This window comes from Hyposmocoma kahamanoa, unplaced genomic scaffold (genome assembly GCF_003589595.1).
Source record: "Hyposmocoma kahamanoa isolate Upper Pololo Valley unplaced genomic scaffold, ASM358959v1 99879, whole genome shotgun sequence".
NCBI lineage: Eukaryota > Metazoa > Arthropoda > Insecta > Lepidoptera > Cosmopterigidae > Hyposmocoma > Hyposmocoma kahamanoa.
Window position 1 is genome coordinate 160,602 of NW_020656077.1, and position 21,025 is coordinate 181,626.

Below are 21,025 nucleotides of genomic sequence, written 5' to 3' on the forward strand. Positions count from 1 at the left end.
TAGGGCCCGAAACGTCGGTTTGTTTGAAAAAACAAATATACGCGATTTAAATACGGAAAAATAGTTTCATTTCCTAGATCTTGTTTTCAAATTTAAAAAAAATGTTTGGTTTTAAGTTTTAAATTGAATTTAAAACAGCGACCACCGACAATGGTACTGTACAATACTCTCGCCGTGGCTTTTAGGAAGTTTATACGACACAAGTAATCCTTTATAAAATGATGTTTTAATACTAAAAACGTACAAACGTAGTGAAAAACTCAGTTACTAGAAAAAATTCTAATTAATGAAGTGTAGTTAGTACGGTTGTCTTTTTATGTGTCCTATAAACGCTTTCTGGGCAATGACGCATAATTGGTTAATTATGGTCTAATTTACAGCTAATGCAATTATTCATCTTAAGCATCAAGTTGCATTACACGCTCCTGCAAAACAAGTGCTAATATAACAGCTGAACATTAATCATGATTGATGGTTAGACGTTGTAATTAATATTGTAATAACGATTTTTTAGACTTATAACCTTTTATAAGGCATTAATTGACGCAAGCATCGGTATCTTTAATCGATTACTAAAATAATGCGAGCTTTTACGCAGCTGGTGTGAATGTACAATTTTAGCAATCATGTGTATCTATTAATTTTTTGTTATTAAATAGTTTTTCTAAGTTTATGAACGTTATGTAGGGGTCTTAGTAAACTGGCAAGAATATTTCTTTATAGGTGTAAAAAGCGCAGTTTCAGCATAAATGTGTGGAACACGACCTTTATGTCTAGAGCTATCTCATAAGAAAAGCCATACCAGACGGAGCGAAGTGGCTGCATATTCTGTTGAAGTGATACGATGTCCTTATGAAGTAATTAATTTTATTTATTTATGTCTGTATACTATGTAACTTTACATGACGTTTGTAGGAATAATTAAAATTGCAAACTGAAGCCATGTTAAAGTAAGTGCGTTGGAAAGAGAAACAGAAAGGAGGCAAAATTAGTTGCAGTAATCCCACGTAACGTAAAATTTTAAAAAATAATTTATAATTGGTGTCTGTATTATTAAGTTGGTAACTGAAACATAAATCAAAACACATTAATGCGGGTTGCAGTCATAATCTGCAAGCGATCCGACGGCGGTATAATCAAATGGTAGAAAGAGACATGAGTTTGTGAAATACTCTGGACGGAAAAGGACACTGCACTCGCCATTTTGATTTACTGAAGTGGTTGCACAGGTGACGCTATCTGTCTTCCAGCGGCGTGCGTTTTTGACGCGCACACGCATTTTAACGAAATATTTTTTGTAAAGCAAATTGAGTAAATTTTTATGCATTAAAATGTGTAAAACTTTTTGATATATTGTAGTCGTACATTGCTGTTAATGGATGTTCCAAGCTGGCAGATAAACTTGGCTTAATTTATTATGGTATATTTTGTACATCCTGAAATAAGTTTTTTAATTACTCGTTCAAGCAAGTCGACGACGGTGTAAACGAGATTAATCTATGTAATAGCAGGTGATTTCATTCTTACTACCAATCGAATCCGATACTTAATTGTAAAACTAAGAAACCTACTTATATGACATAAAAGTTAATTCGACACAACCAATTATTTCAAAAATAAAGTCCGCAGATGTGTAGCGGAGAGAATTTTACATAAACGCGCCAATTTGCTGACCGTAATAACACGTTTATATTTCCTTCCCTCTCAGGGGCATATGGATACTGTTGGCTATTCCTGTCGCACATATCCATCGATCTTGTCCGATATGTGCTTGCTTGGACCATAAGGGTCAATAATTATATTAATTTCTCACGATATGCTTATTATGAGTTGATTGTATATGAGGTACATTGTTTTGCCGACGATTTTGTTCGATAGTTGTTTTTCGATAACTGTACCTTATGATTTTAATGAGATACCTTTGGTGTCGGTATTGGTAAGAGATTAGTGGTAATATTCACGTTGTTATTGTTAATTGCCAAACTGATAAAGGTAAACAAAAAAGTAATCCACGAGCGCGTTGATGCGGAAATAAAATGTTCGAGTTCAGTTTTTTCTAGTAGTCGTTGTGAAATATAGCATGCGTATAAGGTTCCACTTAAGCGAAAGTAAGATTGCTCGTTCTTCATCCTAGTAACACAAATGTGTAACTTATAAGGCAATAGTTCCAATCCATTCAAATAGCACGACTCTTTGCGTCGTCCATTCCGACGATTGTAGAAAATTGTCACAGTATCCTTCAGTTAATTACTGGATAAGATACTTTGAAACTTCATTCTTTTAATACCATTGTATATGGCCGTGCAGCAGCTTGTTATGGTCTCTATTGGCCGGGACAGCTGGACCTATTAATCGAATAAGAAGAATAAAGGCACTATCCCGATGTCGCAAAACATTTGATTGCTTCTAGGTGTTCGTGGATTTTTTTCTATTCTATAATTACGGTAAGGAATATTGGAGAGCTACTTATGTTATGTGATAATATTAGGGGTTAAAGTATGAAATTGCCGTTTCGCACTGAAAAATTAAAACAATTTTTTTTAAGAATAAATATATTTGTTTAATCAAAGATGTTTCCCTTGTTGTCTATACATTTATGCCATGTAATCGGAAGGTCATTTAAACCTTTGCGATAGAAGTCTGGAGACCTGGACTCCACAGCTGTGTGAAGGGATTTTTGTATTGCTTCCTGGGAATTTTATTTCCATACAAAAAAAATCAAATTGCGGGAAAAAATGGTAGTCGGTCGGGGCGAGGTCCGACGAATATGTAGGATGATGGATAATTTATATCTGCAGGTCTTGTAGTAGTAAAACTGTTTCTCAAGCAGTGTGAGGTGTTGCGTTATCATAGAGCAATAACGGTGAAGCTGTTTTGCTGCGAGTTCCGTCGTCATTATTCAAACGCCATATGTCATATTGTGGGTATGCTAACATTAAACCATGACGTTTCGTGGTAGTTTGATACGGATCGGCTTCCATCATTACCTTCAATTCAACGTTATTTACATTTGTGACTGGTCTTCCTCGTGGTTCTTTCTTCAAGTCGTAATTTGCCGTATTGCCGGCGTTTGCCGTATTTGCGTATGCCGTATCCTCTCCAAATACAGCATTGACAGTTTCTGCTACGTTAACTCCATGTGGAAATTCGTATTCGAAAATTAGGTACTCAGATTTTCGCTGTATCGGTCTTCACGTTAAAAGCTGAATGTAAAAACAATTGAAAGTCGAACAATCAAATATCATGTTTTTTAAGTTAAGCATGTTTTACTTTTCGTGTGAAAAACGTTTCACTCTGAAATCGGACACCATACAGGTTTAATTTTAATTTAAAGTGGCCAGTAAAATAAATCGGCAAGTTCATATTTAAACCCCTATTATTTACATTAGAAAGTACCTACTTGTTTTAAGAGAATGAATTTACTTTAAACAAGTAGGTACTTAGTTTTAAAAGCATATAAGTAGATAAATGATACAATTTCTTTACTTAACAACAAAAGCTTACCTATAGATTTTTAAATGATCAATCTTTTTTTGTAAGAAGTATAAAAATTGACGTTACTTACGACTATACTAATCAAAATTAAAACCCTCTATAAAATCTGTGGTGGAAGTGAACAAACAACGAAATAAGCCGATACTATCCGTCCATTGTTGCATTCCCTGTTTTTGGGCTGCTCAGGCGTGGATTCCCAACATCGCATCGCAGACTCGCAGCGCGACTACGCGGCCCGGCCGCTGCACTTTGCTTTGGAAGTAATGTTTTTGCGTGCACGCGCTTTCCGACAGGCAGCTGGCTTTTGTTTCGAAACCACTGTTCGTCATCGTCAACTAGACGGAATGAGATTTTAACAAATAAACTGATACTGGTTATGACTGAATGAAAATATCCAAATAGTGCTACAATTGGTTTTACATAATATTAGAGTAAGTAATTTGTTCAGTATCTCTCACACATAAGCATTAACATTGCAAAATATCAAGATCTATAAGAGACAATGAAAAATCGACGTACAACTGTTTGTACATGTGTGATTAGATACTTTTGACATGGGTTTAATTTAACACATTGAAGATTTTATTTTTATTGTCGCTGATTGATAACTGTATATTGTAAAAATACGTGTCGAGATTATGTATTTTACGTGAAATTTGATTAGTCAGACATTGTTAATACGGATCGATCATTATGAATAATGACCAATGCCGTCGACCAAATTAATATTGTATGTTATTTTGTTTGGTTTCATTGCCCGTGGCCCATTTGATAAAGCCAAGCTTAAGGTACGATTTATCGCTTGGACCGGGCAGTGTGAATAATTCCCTACTACTCGTGGGCAATAACCTTTTTTACGTTAGGTTAGGTTAAGTTATCCTCATGGATAAATGCATACTACCGCGAACCCACCAGCGACCGCCGTCTCATGTGGTCTGTGGGCACCACCATGAAAGACACTACAACGACAGTCTCCCTCACCTAACCTAATGCACGTATTATTAATACAGACCGGCCACTATTCATAGTGATCGGGCTAATTGTCCGTAACAATATATATAATTATTTAAGAGTAAATCCTCTGCAGATTATACTTCTGGAAAAAAGATCTATCTCTTACGTATAATTTGGAAAGACTGAATGTTTGTTCATAATTAAAAAAAAACATTATACTAGTCTAATTGACAAGAGGTGTAAGCTTATTTCGAGAAAGGTTTCTCAATTGAGAGGTGTCCTGTTCAATTCCTTGTAGTGGCATAAATAGACACATGAAGCTGAACATTGGGTCCCTTTTCACTAGAGGCTATATTTGATCAAAAATGCGTGCTTGGGGTACTGTTGACATAGGCAATTATTAATTTCTAAATTGCGTACATTTTTGAAGCAAAACATCGTGATGAAACCTGCGTCTCAACCCTTACAAAACGTGTGAAGTCCCCAACTAACTTAACTGCATCCGTAGCCGGACGATCTGGTCTGCCGCGCAGAGGTCCAGGGTTCGATTCCCTGGCCGGGAGAAATAATTGTATGGTCTACATTTATTTCTCTCGTGAGTTTGGGTCTTTGGAAGAGGCCTGTGGCTAGCAGTGGGACTGTAAGGGTAGATGAAGATAATGATGGCTTTATTTTTTGTTTTCATGCAATGGAATCATCTGCCTGTATATGAAAAATATATTTTGTACGGAAAATATTGACTTTGTTACACTAACAAAAGTAAATTAATGTATGTACGTAAAGTATTCGAGTATTTTTTCTACTTGCGAGGTGTCAAGTCAATCTTACAGAACAATTTCATTGTACACAAGCACCTGCTTGTAACCAACATCGCCAACATACATAATTAGACTTTGTCTTCCACCGTGTAGATTATACAGGACGTATGTAGAACTTCGTTATATATATTTTTCGGTTGTGTGCCAACTTGTATAGTTAGTAAGCAATATTTGGATTATATTTTTATTATTGTATACTGTGTAATTGCCTCCGTGGCCGAACAGTTTCCATGCTGGTCTGCCACGCAGAGGTCCCGGGTTGATTCCGGACCGGGAGAAATATTTGTATGGTTTACATTTATTTGTCTCATAAGTTTGGGTGTGGCTTCCGCGATACGGGGTTACCTTTGTGCGGAGTGAGTGTGTGTGTTATTATTATAATTTATTTTACACTCTCGCCTCTCCCATGGCCTAAACGTAAATTTATAATTTTTATGGCGGTATTCCCCGGCACAGTCGGCCGAGGTCAGGGACTCAGATTCAAGAACCGGCGTACAATATGTATCGCATCGAGCAGGACCGCCTTCTGTATTTGTGCTAGAAGCGTCACGCCACTATTATTATTATTAAAAATTTTTAGCAAGGATTCGCAAAATTGTATATAGTAAAAATTTGTACCATGGACACCATATATGAAATTTAAACACTTGCAGACCATTCTGAAAGACATAAAGTAATTTTGCAATGTATTGTATATATACTTATAACTTTTTTATAAACAAAACCGATCTCAAAAGTTTGCTTATTTTCACTGTGTTCGTCATTGCGGTCTTCTCAACGATAACTGAAATGCATATGGAAGTCCTCGTCAAAACTAGTCATATGAGCCCAATAACAAAGTAGCTGCTTGTACATTATGAAGAAGTTCCTGTCATCCGTCTGCTATTGTAAAATTACAGGTACATGGAACTTGTCAACTTATGTTATGGGTGACAGGCGTAGTAGCAGTGCCTCTCAGATCTTTGAGATTTAAAGCTCTGCACTTGTTATGGACATTGCATGTCGCTTAACACAGTAAAAGATACTGTGGGCGATGGGTGGGGAGGTCCCGGGCTCGATTCTCGGTAGGACCAAATTGGGAAATTAACTTTTCTACATTGGTACTGACCTGGGTATTCTGGAAAGTGCCCCAGGGTGAATTCCGTTGTTCTGGTACTCATAGTATAGGGAATTTCCCAGTTCGAAATCAGACTATTGGTGAGATTACTACTGTTATAGACAGGCGTGTAGTTCATTTATTCCCAGTAGTTCCATGTAAGTATTCAGTTCCACGTGGAACAATTGTAACCTTAAAGTTCCAAACTAGGTACACGACTAGTTCGTCCAGTCACTTGATATTATAAAAATAAAATATCCATGACCTAGAGCTGATCTGGATCAGCTCTAGGTCATCATAACATTTTATTTACATTGGTATTAAGCATTTATGTGCTAAGTTTTATTGAAATCATGCGATAACCGATTTCAAGTGGGTGAAATTCAATAAATCGATTGCATCCCCTAATTTGCCATCCTTAGAAATGGAATTTTTTTTTTCAAATGTGAATGGGACCATTATTGAGGTACACCCCTTCCAACAAAAAAGAATCATCGAAATTGGTTCACAAATCTCGTAACATACACACAAAAAATGCAGTTGAATTGAGAACTTCGTCCATTTTTGAAGTCATTTGAAAATAATGCGTGGCGGGTCATACATTTATAACATGAAATTTTGACAATGCGATTAGGAGCTTCAGCCAATTAACATCTGACTTACATAACGAATTTTTATGAATGACCGCAACAGCTAACATGTCATTTTAATCGATGATGCGTTACGGATGTAAAAAATATAAAGCCTTCGCAGCAAATTTTTGTAGCACGCTGTATAATAACTGATGTACAGTTGTCAGTCAGTTCTTCGAAAGACATTGTCTATCCGAGGAAAGATGTCCGATATTTTAACAAACTGTGTACTTTAAATAAATTATATTGAACTGAAGCGCACGCGCATCGTTATCATCGAACTGTTAAGTGTTGCTTTTACGCCCATCCCGGCTTTTAACGGATTTGATGCTAACACGTCAGCGTTGTGTACCTCAAAATTAAAAACTTAGAATTACTTAATTAATACTAGAAACATAAAAATTTTTAGCTCAAACTTCCAAGTAACAACGTTAAGTACTTAATTAAAACATCTACCTATCCTGAAAATTATTTTATTAATTTTTATTCATTAGTTCTACGAATTACAATTAGGTAATTAGTAGCATAAAATGGTCGACCTTTGTGTAGTACTACTTTTTTATAGACTGCTCTGTTTCCATTCTTGCCTGTCATTGGTATATCCATCTCGTTTCCTATCGAACTCATCCTATTCGTCTCTTTGCCTCTTCATTCGTCGACTTCGATTTCTCTTCTCATCTTTTGGTATCCACCCAATGGTCTATTATAATGTTGTAGACACCCAGGGGTCTCTTTTGCTACGTGATATGCCCAGCAACATTTCAGTGTAGCTGCTTTGTCCTCACATCAATGACTTTAGTATTATAGGGAATGTACTGAATCAGCGCCACGAAACTGTTTAAATAAGCCTATTGTGGCTAAAGCTGAGCAAGTCCCGATTGCACCAGCCGCGACACGCATGATGGTGAATTAGGTAATACATTATCAATTGTTTTAATTCAGTAATCAGTATCAATGGCTTAAGTTTAATTTTTTCAAATTCTTTTATTTTTATTATATCTATTTTAGACTCGCTTTTTCTTTTATTATTATATCATTATTTATTCTAGAGTCTCGATTCTCCGAGGGCCTAAAAGATTAATTTTGTATTGTTGTTACTATTATTATTGTTCCTTTGTTGTTTTGTTTATATGCGTGTAATAAACAATTTTCTTTCTTTCTTTCTTATTGTGTCACGATTTGTCAGCTGAGGACAAGAATATTTAGCTCTATCGTTCTAAGGCAAACATTATTTTCGCTTTTTGATAATTTTTTTGTTAAAAAATGACACGAGCTAGATGATAATAATAACGAGTATGAAATAGTTCGATGTACAGCTCTGTACAGATCCACCTGCTGGGTCGGTCAATCGTGTGCAGTGGACGCGATGCAAATGCCGCCATTGTTACCGCTCGCTAACGACTGTCCGCCAGTTACTAGCCCGCCTGCCCGCCCGTGAGAATATAAGCAATACCGTACGCTGACGTCACATTGATAAGATTTTTTTATATGTCAAGCGGCGCTACATTATCTATCCTTAAAGAAATTTATTCGTACATCATTATTCATTACTGCCAAAACATTTTTTCAGTAGTTTCATGGGTTTATCTCTTTGGTACATAGATGTTATTAGTTTTTATAAGTGTGTTTTATTATATGTTATAATTTGATACTTGTTAACCCGTTGTTGACTTTCTTTGTTAGTTTTGTCAGTTGTCTAATTTCGTATCCAAATACCAAGAAACGGTTTCACTTAGCGCGCTATGTCTCGCAATATTTGTCATTATGTGTTGTAACTGAGCGTCATTAACTGGACAGTCGAGTGAAAGATATGGTTTAGTTCCGCGGCCACTTACGTTCATGTTGATAATACTACATTTGCTTATTACTTTCTCATACGACTAAACTGATGGTAAAATAATCTGACTTCGAAAGATAACGTGCATACTGTACGCAGAACTTTCGAATTCTAGGTGCAGTCATCTTTTAGAAACGATTGTACGAAAACTACAATTGCACAAGATCAGGCTACAAGCGTAAAATAACTATGTAATGAACCAGACATGTGTATTAGTAACATATCTACATTGGTGACAGCAACGCAAGCGACATCCTTGTTTAGGCCGACGACCGAGGTTTTCACACTGTCCCCACATCTGAGTCAGGCGACGCGGACAAAGAAGTTTTTGTATAAATGTAAATTTCCATTATGCTTCATACTTTACATGCAGATTGGGAACGTTAAGACGCGCCGATTGACACTTTCAAACTCTCCAACAGACAATGAGCGACACTTCAAAAAGGTTGTTATTAATGTTGATGATTACTTTTTTCGTGTTTGTACAATTATGCGGTCGTTAAATACTTTGACATACGACAGGTTTGTATTGACGAGAAAAGATTTTTAAATATTTTGAAATTCGCAGAAATTTATGAAGCTCCGTCATTTAGTGTTTGGCATCAGAAGTTAAATCATCGATAGTTTCATTTCTAGTGCGGCTTTCTTGACAACAGAAAAACAATGTGGAAGAGGCTAACCCCCTTATATTCTTTGGCCCTCTGATTATCTACGAACTGTCAACGCAAACAACACCAACAAACGACTGTGCAAACATCGTCGTAAACAACGTTATTCAGGCAATGTTGACAAGCCTTCTCTGCTTTGTGCAGCTGTCTCAACTCTTTATTAGTTGTTTCCTTTACTATTTCCATTACTATAGCTTTCAACATTTGTTAAGAAGATAGTCCATCTGTTTTTTCTATGATAATATTGTGTATATTATCGTATATATTGACAATTGCCCGTCGACATGGAGTGCGATATATAATGGTGCGCCGGTGAGTGACGGCCCGCTTCGACCTCTGAATGCGTGCGCTTTGCATTTCAAATGCAGGCATTGTATGCACATTTTTACGGACTTATTACTTTCTAGCTGGTAGCGTTTGCAAAATTCTGTCACCAGAATCCTAACTCTATATCTGGTATAGTACCTAAAATGCTAGCAAATGTAACACGAGATATTAACTTGTAATATTCTACTGAAGTATAACAATTTTCGCTGTATTACATTTTAAAATATTAGGTATACAGTTAATAATAGATACTTAATTAAAAGTATAGTGATGACGTACAATGCTATTCTTGTTCCTATCAAAACAATTGATATCTAAGGTATTATTTAAGTGTTACTTAACTTTTTAAATTATTTTTGTGCGAACTATACAGTAAGGGTAAAGAAGCGAGTGCGCAGTCAGGGTATCCTGAAGCGTATTTTTGTTTAAATTGTGACTGATATCCCCCGTTAGGCGCTGGCGCAGCTAGGTTAAGGGCTTCGAATAAATAACCGTCCATACGTCCCTGCTCAATGATAAACTGCCCATTAGACAAGCGGATTATCATATTCAAATAACGCGACTTTACTGTAATTGGTATTTTATTGCTTTATAATAATGATTGTAATTTCTACATGACTATATACCGCAAATATAGGTATACTTTTGGTGTAGTGCTGTCACATATTAATACTTTGATATTAATTTAAATTAAAAATCTTAATCAATAACCGTAATTTAAGTACCAAATTACATATTAACAATGAGATCTAACTGTGAGTATGTGGTGTGATTTTATACCTCTATGAATCCACCATAATAAGTAAAGCGAGATTTCTAATCCCGACTTGTTACTTTCTTAAATAGTTTTTAACACCCTCTCAGTGCAAATGGAGTTTAACTTACCACTCAAGTTAAGGTTAACTTCAAGTTCGGATGCATTATGCTAATTTTATTTATGGCTCTTGCTTTGTTTACATTTAATACATCGCAACATAATTTACAATAATAAATTTTTCATTTTAATATAATATAATTAAATTATTTGTAAGTTGGTGGTGGAAGCAGTAGTTAACACGTTCGTCACTGACTAGATTTTTCAAAAATGTTCAGAATATGACTTTGGCTTATATGATTGTTCTTGGTCTAATTTGTATACGTATATAATTTTTTTCGATATTTCATTATTTGGCTCTAGTTTGGGATTATATTCAAAGCCGGGCATTTTAACCGGGCGCGGCCTAAACGCAATAATTATTGGTCGCAACGCCGCCGGGCAGAGTATGTACACGTAATGTTCGATCTATGTTTACCTAAAACTGACTTACGTCTTTCATTTGAGATTGACATTTCACATTGATCATTTTTTTTTGCTTAGTTTGTAACTTTTAAATCTATTTTGAAATGAAAGTATTTTTTTTATTCGAGAAAAGTATGTATGCTACAAAAAATCCTAAAAACCAAGTGGCAACAGTAGTTCATCAGGGCCGCGCCGGTCATGTTAAATGGCTAAATAGCGTTTGCCACCTGCGGCGTGAAGCATCGCAAAGTTAGGTGCGCCGTGCCGGTCATTTTAACCCCCCACGGCCCCAATAGGTTGATGAGATGCCGGTCATTTTGACCCACCACGGTGACGAACGTGTTAATAGGTTACAGAAATACATACAAGTTTTCTTTTTCATACCGCTTAGTTTTAGCTTCGTGAGTTAAAATATGTTAATATTATTTCTTTTATAGTAACTATATGATGCGATATGACCAAACGTATGGTGTAACAAATATCGCGGTGGATCGTACAACTGTATACAATTTAAAAGTTCAGGTTGCCAAAACATTTGATGCAGTGGTTTTGCGCTAGTCAGGTGCAGCCACAAACACTACACCATTACCTTTCCCCAAAATTCCGCCTCCGAACCCCATAATGTTGTCCTAAATCTTCCAAGTATTAAGAGAGAGGATATTACATGTAAATCCGCCTCGAATAGCAGTTTTAAAATTACTTTTAGTGGGGAATAAAACCGCGAAACTGCTCTTACCCTTGTCTTGGGCAATTTGGTGTATAGCACATTTATTTTATATTTATTCCGTACGATTTCTGTGGTATTGACGGATAATTACGGTGTATTGTGCTAGCGCTGCGCGGGCGCTGTACCGCATTACAAAATAGCTATATACTTAGTTACTTAGTCAGTTTTACTGGAGTGTCGACCGACAAGAGCGACTTTGTGTCTTGATGATTAATAATCTCACTACAAAGTACTAAAAAAACCGACCTCAAAAGGTCGTGGAATTCCATCTATTTGCCAAGTTTTATTGACATCCGTTACCGGAAAGTGCGCGAAACCGGGTTCATCCCCTAGTTTGCCACCCTCAGAGGTGGAATATTTTGTTCAAATTTAAATGAGACTACTACTAAGGTACCCTCTTTCCAACAAAAAAAGAATCATCAAAATCGGTTCAAGTTATCGCATAACATACATACAAAAAAAACATAAAGTTATATATGACTACGAGTGAAATAAACATAGCAGATTGTTGATACGAGTATATTAGAAAACATGGACCTTAGTACTGTAATAATAACGTTTGCTAGAATAAATGTATATGTATATATACGAGTAGTACAGTAAGTGTCCCGTGATAATTAGCATTTTTTTTGTAAATGCACACCTATTCTTAACCTCGATACCATTGTGTATTCTTGCTACTCCAATAGCACCAAACTAAAAGAGCGGTAACGTTTATTTCCCACAATTTCCATTTGGTCCTATTCTGAAACATCAGCCCGAAACAATAAAAGCTGAAATAAAAAATAAAACAAAGTAAGGGTCGAATGTCACGGCATCATCGCAAGGTGAACTGTACTTAGTGCATTGAGTTGTTAGAGGCTGCCAACTGAAGGGTCGTTACTGATAGATTACGGATACATATAAACCTTTGTTAATTTGCTTTTAGAAGACATTGTTATAAAATATAAATTTTGAAATCATTGAAAAATAAATGCTTATAGAACAAAAAAAACCTACAGACACTCTAAGACAAATGGGATGCCCATTAAAATTATAAAAATGCATTTAAAAACAATACTGATAAGTTTTATGCTTTTTACCTAGTAGATGAGTATTTTCAAGCAAATCAAAGTATTGTGTCACTAGAGAAGTGTTATTAAAACCCCGTGTAAAAGTTTGACTTCCCTGGCGCATACGTCTCTCTTTGTGCATAAATCCTCATTAGACGCACCCTAGTTTTATGAGCGCGAGATCCCACGGCGGCAGTAAAGCAGGCGCGGGTATTACTATTGCATTATCTCTGACTTTTGTTCGACGAAACTTTGGAGGTAAGTGATTGAAGGAAGACGGCCTGTGGTTTTTTCACTCTATATTGTGTTCGGGTGTTTTGGAATGTTACCTGATTTTCCTCCAAAACAAAGACGTATACCCATTGAGACGCAGGTGATAAATTCCACGAGTGTTAGTATTCAGCACTATTCGAATAGCGAAAATAGCAGCGAGTAATTGTTGTCCCTTGATGAAGCTGAGAACAGAGTCGTTATTTACTTTCATGGTTGATAGAGCTTCGGAAGTATAAGCCTCGACAAACGTATGTGGATGCGCAGTAGTATCGTCAGCTTTGAATGTAAGAACCACGATACTATTTAAAGACGAAGAAGTGGTAATTATCAAATTAAGAGGTATGAATTATTTTCTTCCTGTTTATTGAATATTTATAGGTTTCCATTTGAAAAGGTTTTAAAAGACCATTGATTTTGTTGTCCTAAGAAGAAAGCGCGGATGATTGGAATGCATATAATTCTGACTAGAAAAGTTAAGTAAGTAAGTAATCAGTAATCTGATTGCTTTATTTAAACATTTGTTAAAAATATCTTTTGAGAGCATTTGAGTGAAGTTTATTTAGGCATTTCGGAACTACACATTATGTGATATAGTTAGATGCTATTCTTCAAGTAAGAAATGTGCAGCGCACAGTGATTTCTCATAGAGCTGAATCTTGTCTCCCGGTGCGGATCGCTATCCACTCAATTCTCACTTATCTATCATCAACTGGCCGGGCATTAAAAACCAACGAGCTACGAAGGTTTATATCGTTTTAAAGTTTTTGTTAGAAGAGTAGTGATGTGAACAAAATGATTTTACCAGCCTGCGTACATAGTGCCACTGCAGTATAGTAATAAACTTAGTACTAACAAACTTAAAATTGAAAGTGGCGGTTTGTAAGTTTGATGTGTGGCCGAGAGGACACAAACCGGCCTTGGCTCAGTACGTTTCTGGTACACTTAGCAACTTGTTAAGCAAAAAGATAGTCATTTTTAGTGTAAGTGACGTAGGGTACATTTTTCTCCAGTTAATTTTGACATGTTGTTTAACATTAAGCATGGCTCACCGTATCCTGGTACCCCGTTGGAGCCGTTCGCGCCCCGATCGCAATCGCTTGCCCGTCGGCAGCCGCTCGAGATATTTACTCGGATAATGTATTACTTAACAGCAAAAAATCATAATTTCATGGGCCCTATATCGATATCAATTTGCATACGTTCCGGTTAAGTGGGTGATTAGCATTACCAGTACAGTCGCTTACAACACATTTAGTCGGTCAATATTTAAATATTTAAAACAGAAAAGTACGTAAACACTACTATTACCGTCTTCTAGCATTATCCTTACTACTTTTGGATTATCTACTATGCTATATAAGGATCTTAAGAATTATCTTGCTTATTAAAAAAAAAATCAGAATGCAGTCGGCATAAGTAACAAACAGAGGTTGGGATAAACCCATTAAGTACTTAAATAATTGTGTCACGAGCGCCCGGTTTTTCCTTAAATTAAATATACTTTTAATAAGCACATTGAGTATGCTTATTCTAAATTTTAGATTTTTGAACCCTAGATTTTTAAGGTAAGAAAGAGGTGTATTTCAAGCGTTTCTGGATCATTGTAACTTATAATCAAGAGTCACTTCAATGGATTTTCTTTACATTTACGTAAGTATAATTGACATATTTGTAGCTGCTTATTTAACTTATGCTTATTTAATTTGTCTAGTCGTAAAACTGTTAACAGGATATATACCTTTCTGACTGTAAGCACCTCCCTGCATTTGCAAAGTTTCAGTGTTGTTTGAAATACATTTTCCAGCCGGATCGAAGGAATTTTGTATTAATAATTATAACAAACTAGTGAAGTAATTTCACAAAAAATAATTCAATATGATGGCAGTAAAACATTGTGGTATTCACGTTGGCTTCTTCCGAAATTCAGAAATTTTATTCTATATCTGCGCCTCCACTGTTTGAGTTAGGGTTTTGTATATATATCTGTTTGGTTAATTTTAGTGGTTTGCTATTCACGTGTCCTAATTTTCTAAAGATAACTAAGACATAAAATTCATATTCCAATTAAAGCTTTAATAAAAGGTTGGGCTATGTAACGTACAATTTATTATTTCTATCAATAAGTGGTATTCAAGATAATTGTAAATGACAATAACTGGTTGTTACTTTAGTCAATGCGCGTAAAAATTAAAATATTTTCCTGTAAACTTGAGCAGGTCAAACACAGTTTGCAATCGCGAGCTACTGAATTTTATTCTGTGATTACGTTTAGAAATTTTTGTTACTAAAAATTGTTTTCAATGACATTTTGATATAAAAGGCCTTAAAAGGCCCGCATAAAAATAATACAATAATTTGTACTCGACTGTATCAATTTCTTTGTCAGATCAAATATTTTCTGTGTAGCTTTATTTGGTAAAATTATTGAATTCCACCTTCGTTATTTTCGAGGTGGCTGTTATGCAATTTAGAATTATGTTTACGCGTCGTCTCTTCCTTATGAAATACCAATTGGAAAATCCTATAGAAAATACTAGCTAGTGACCGAGATTTCGTCTGCGTTGAAAAGTAATTCGAGAGAGTATAGTTGAAAAGTAATTCATATATACTATATATACCGTATTATATATATTATATTTTCATAGTTTGCATTTATAATATTAGTACGGATAAAACAATTCTGAAGATTTTTTCTTCCGCGAAACACCTAAGTCACTTACATAATTTGCCTATAAATAATTGACAGTACCCGAGGCGTGTGTCCCCAAAACATTATATTTATTATTCACGCGATGTTGCCAGTGTTCTGTCATATTACCCCTATATTGGGAAAATATTCGATGTTTGTGAGGGGAATGCTTTCTCTTGGACCTTCGCTCCGATTATTGCTACCGGAAACAAAAAAGAAGAAAACAAATAAAGACAAAATATGCGGAATTGTGTAAAATATTAATATTGTGTAACCTCCATTGTTATTTTTCACATTACATTAGTGTTGATTTGTGTTTGTTATATACAATACTGTCAAGTTTTCTATCATACCAACACTACCATAGTATCTCTTACGAATATCAGTAAAGATCATAAGCGTTTGATCACAAAAGTCATCAGCGCCTTGCATCGCGTTATACGTTTCAAAAACGTCGCAAAACAATGACCGATTTGCGACAAAAGTCAGGACTGATAACATTTCTGCAAGGAATTAATGAATCATTAGAGAAGCCCTCTATTACAGATTGTTATTTGATTAGGGATCACCACCCATACATGCACAGATCATACCATGCGAATGTGTTGCGTAAATAAAACAGTGCAAGGGGAACTTGCGAATTTTCCGGGGGCGTGCAATGTCACCGCACTAACACGTGGCGCGCCGCGACGAGCGCAGGCCTACGCGTTCCCAATTCGAAAGTTTGAATTTCATTCCGAAACTTACTGACCAGTGTAGTTTTGTTTTGTTGACTATTCAATCTCACTTCACTAGGTTTGGTAACGAGTTTGCTAATGTTGGCGAATTGTTGAAAGTTGCACTTTGTTAGTTGTGAAGTTTTAAAAACGACTGTTTATGGTTGTGAATTTTTTTCGCACGCATTTTAAAATATTCGTAATCACAAATTATTTATTTTTATTTTCCATGTCTCATGACAAGAAAATTTATTTAGTGATCGGTCATTATTCGCAAAGTTTGGATTAATCATTCGCTGTCCTTATTCGGTTTAATGCGGAATTTGACGTTTTGAGCAGTTTTCTTGGAAACTCGATGTGGGAGTTCTCAATGTTTTTGTTTGGATGCCAGCGAACTTTACATGAAGACATTTTGTACTGATGAGTTGATTGCGTAAATAATTTTGGGGACATAACGCATTGTAATGTGCATTAATTTCATTGAACGAGTACCTAGAAAAAACATTTTGTGTTGTTATACCGACCGCGTTCGGTTTCGTTTTTAAATTGGTTAATGTTTGCATGTTAGTAGTATGTACGAGCACTTATGGACTCCGTTACTTACGGAGGATTTTTTAAATAGTCGTTTATTTATTGTTGTCGAGGTATTTTGAGCTGGTTATGTAAAGTGGGTTGTTGTAAAAAAGTAATGGCCGGTAGCGATTCCATGACGAATGTCGCCGCGGGTGCGTTTTGAAATGCCGCGAGTTCCGTCGACAATCGAACAGATCGGGATCGAATCGGACGAAAGTAAATCGATATGATTGCCCACGGGTAGATCGATTTGTAATCGGTATGTTATTTGGTCGTTTAGTTGGATTTATGCTTTTTGATCGTTCGACTAAATAATTTACATTTTATTTACAAATTTTGAGACAAAATTAATCAAATGATGTTCAAGGGTCAAAAGAAATAAATAACTTCTATAATATCTAAATTAATTACTTTAAAATCTTGCTAATAAAAATCTAACGTCAATGATGAGGAATTGGAAATCTACCTATAATGAAATATCAACTTGTAGTAAACACATAGTTAGCAAAAATTATATGTGGCATACAAAGGCTGTTAAAAAGTAGGTAGGTACTAAATTAAGTACCAAGAAGCTTTAGGCGTAAATCGTGAGTAATACAAAAGTCCCATATCAAAGCTGAACTTCACGAAGTGTGGATAATCAACATAAATAGGTAAAAAGGTACATTTGCTCATTTCCTATAAGTGTTAATTTAAATGTTTTTCTTCGCTGTTAATTACGTATTATTACTTATTGTTTATAGGTTGGGTGTCAAAGTAGAGTCAAGACATTATAGAAGAAGTGGAAATAATGCACCATTTAATAACGAATATTACACAGTGTGTTATAATAATATTATATTTATTTGCGAATTATGTGTGACTCGTAAGGGCTGTAATAATAGATGGGTGTTTACATACAAGAAACTTTGGGCGAAAATTGTAAGTAACACAAAAGTCCCAACATCACTTCACATCTACATTAGTATGTGCTATTTCAAGAAGCACTTTACACTTTTACTTATACGTAGCGGTAAAAGTTCATTACAAAAATCAAATTTTGAAATCAGAATGTTCCAATTTCGAAACTCTGCATGTTGCGCGGAACAAGCGCAGCGGGCGCTAACGACATCTGTGGGTCACTAAGTGGAACCGTTGTGCGATTCGACTCGGGTCCGATCGAGTCTCGTCGGCTTTTCTGTCAACTCTAAGTATACTCCGTTTAACAATACAACCTTTTTAATCACAGAAATTTCAATCTTACGGTATTCACTTAAGGAACATAGAAACGGGACCATAAGAGTATTTAGAGACGGTCGCGGTGGATTTTAAATTTGGAATGCGATGTTTTTGTAGGCTCTGATTGGGCTACTTTAGCTTACTTATGTTATGAACTTTGTTTGTAGTTTTGTACGGATAGAGGAAGAACGAATGCTTTGAAATGAATGGAATGGTTTTTCTAATAAGGACAAGGCGGTAACGATAAGTCAACTCCATGAAACTTCTTTTCCGACGTGGTATTAGAACTAGTTTGTAAAATTAGACGTTCTAGAAATTGTATTTTGTTTGAAATGTATTTTAGTTAATAATAATGAAAGTAGTTGGCACTTTTTTTTTGCAGATGAATACTTTAGGGTTTTAGATGCGAGAGGAGAATATCATCTGTTGTACAAAATTGATTAGGCTATTAAGACTCTGGTATCTGGTGTTTATAATTTATTAACACAAATTTCACGTCAGGTCATAAACAGTAAAAATAAATATAGTGCAATGTACGCGGTTCCAATGGTAAATTTCTGTAGTCCATACCATTTAGGCGCGAGTCATTACAGTACTCACACAACGGGCTTGGCGGATCCATACTGGCTGTAAGTATTTGAATAAGGAGTTCTATAGAGTACAAGATATGGTAAAATTTTAATTAAATCGGTGAAATAGATTGGCAATAGAAAAATAAAGAGCTATTCCTTGCACTCTGTCCATTATTTTAATGCATAAGAAATAAGACATAATTCTTTAAAAAATAACACACAAGAAATGCTAGAGAGAAAACAGGATTGATTCTAGTGATATTAATAATTTAAGTTTAGATTAGTAACAATATGTTTTGTTTTAAAATTTTGTTTTTAATTATAGTTGATTTTGTTTTTATTTTGTTGTTGTGTTTTTAAATTGATATAACGCCATGGTAGATACCGTTCACATAATACCGATAACATTCTTGTTATTGAGTAAATAAAACATATAAAATAAATAAATAAAGAAGCAACTTGAACATGAACAAAATAAGCTACAAGGAGCTTATCGCCCAACTATTCCTTTTGTCAAATGTGATGGGCAACTATAGTGTAGTATCTAGAAAGGACGCATTTCTTAAGTTAGTTTTTATTGTTTCAGAAAGCCGTCTGTCGATGGAGTGGGCAACGCGGCGTCGGTCAACAGTCGGTGAGTCGAATGCGCTAACTTTATAAACTACACAAATTCCTGAAATACCGTAGTAACTACGACAGCCTTACACAACACCGCATCACACCGCCCAAAACGTGTATATTCTAAACCAATCTACATTCGAGATCACTCTTTGATCCTGAATCGATTTCGCTCGATTTAAAAAAATCAAAATATCCAGGTATCCGATAATCCAATCTCTAAAAATGGTAATTTCCGATCGGGTGTTCTCACGGACGAAACAAAGGGTCAAGAGTGAAAAAAAGGAGCTAAATATTGAAAAGGGAAAAAGAGACAATATCCAATCACAATTACGCCATCGCAGCGTGTAATTTGACGTCGGTTATTCGAGTCGGGTTATGTAACAATGCGTGTTATTCCGATCGACATATCCTTGTAAATGTTACTGATTAACGTTGGCGGAGAATGTTATTTATATATGTTTATATTTTCTCTTTAGACAGCACTTTCTTTTTAAAGTAATATTCCAAAACAAGTGGGTCTGTTTAGTATTCCGCTCGTGTGTCCACTAAGCCCTGGCTTAAGACACTGGACGAAAATAATGAAAAAGCGCCACTCCAGACTAAGCCCGAACAAATTAGATCCATCCGCGCTGTGTGGTATACCTTTGTTTACAGCCTGTACCGCATACAATACATTGTCTCCGCTAAAGGGACGTCAGCCATATTTTTTTTATAAAAAAACGCAATTAAAGCGCAAACGTCATTGGATACAAAAACTTCATGTGAACTATTTTAATAAAATGCTTCTCACTCGCACCTATGGATTTTCTCCGGTAATACCAACCATCTTTTTCGCACTTTGGCAGAACGTGACCAGCGTACTAGTTAGGTGAAGTTTCCCTGCTTTATGGCAGTTTCCATGAAAAATCACCTGGCTAGATACGCCAGCCCCACCAAATGAGTTTTCTTGATATAATGCTCTTACTATGTGCCTTACTAAATCTGGAGGGTGTATTAGTGAGATATGACAAAAAATCCTGGAACCAAAGTCTGGCTTTTACATTTCAATGACATTTTACGATATGAGTACAAATTACTCTCAGACATTAGTACGCCGAGTTGTAATTTATATTGTAACTTATAAGTAAACTTAAACGACATAAAAAAAAACTTTAATAAACATAATTTGAATATCGGCGCCATAACTCTTATAAGGGCCCCCAGTTACAAATTCTCTCGGTCCATAACTAACTATCGTATGCAAATACATTGATTAAAACAATAACAATAAAGCAGTACCATCGAATAAGGCATCGATGCATCGGGATGTTTCGAATCGATCCGATCGCACAGTTCCGATTATTGTCCCTTACTAGGTAACTCGTAATTACTCGATACTATTGTGTTATGAGATTTATCGACGATACTAGCCGATGTTGCAGCAGGTTTATTATAAATCTCAATGCAATGTTCGTAGAATTTACGATAGAAAATGTATA

At 35.6% G+C, this 21,025-nt stretch overlaps 1 long non-coding RNA gene across 1 annotated transcript in view; it reads left to right on the forward strand.

The window, feature by feature from the left end:
• LOC113239340 overlaps window positions 1-19,560 on the forward strand; it is a 53,967-nt gene extending 34,407 nt beyond the window's left edge. The window contains exon 3 of the long non-coding RNA XR_003311179.1: window positions 19,513-19,560. This is a non-coding gene — a long non-coding RNA (uncharacterized LOC113239340). The remainder of the gene's footprint in view (window positions 1-19,512) is intronic.
• Window positions 19,561-21,025: the final 1,465 nt, after the last annotated feature.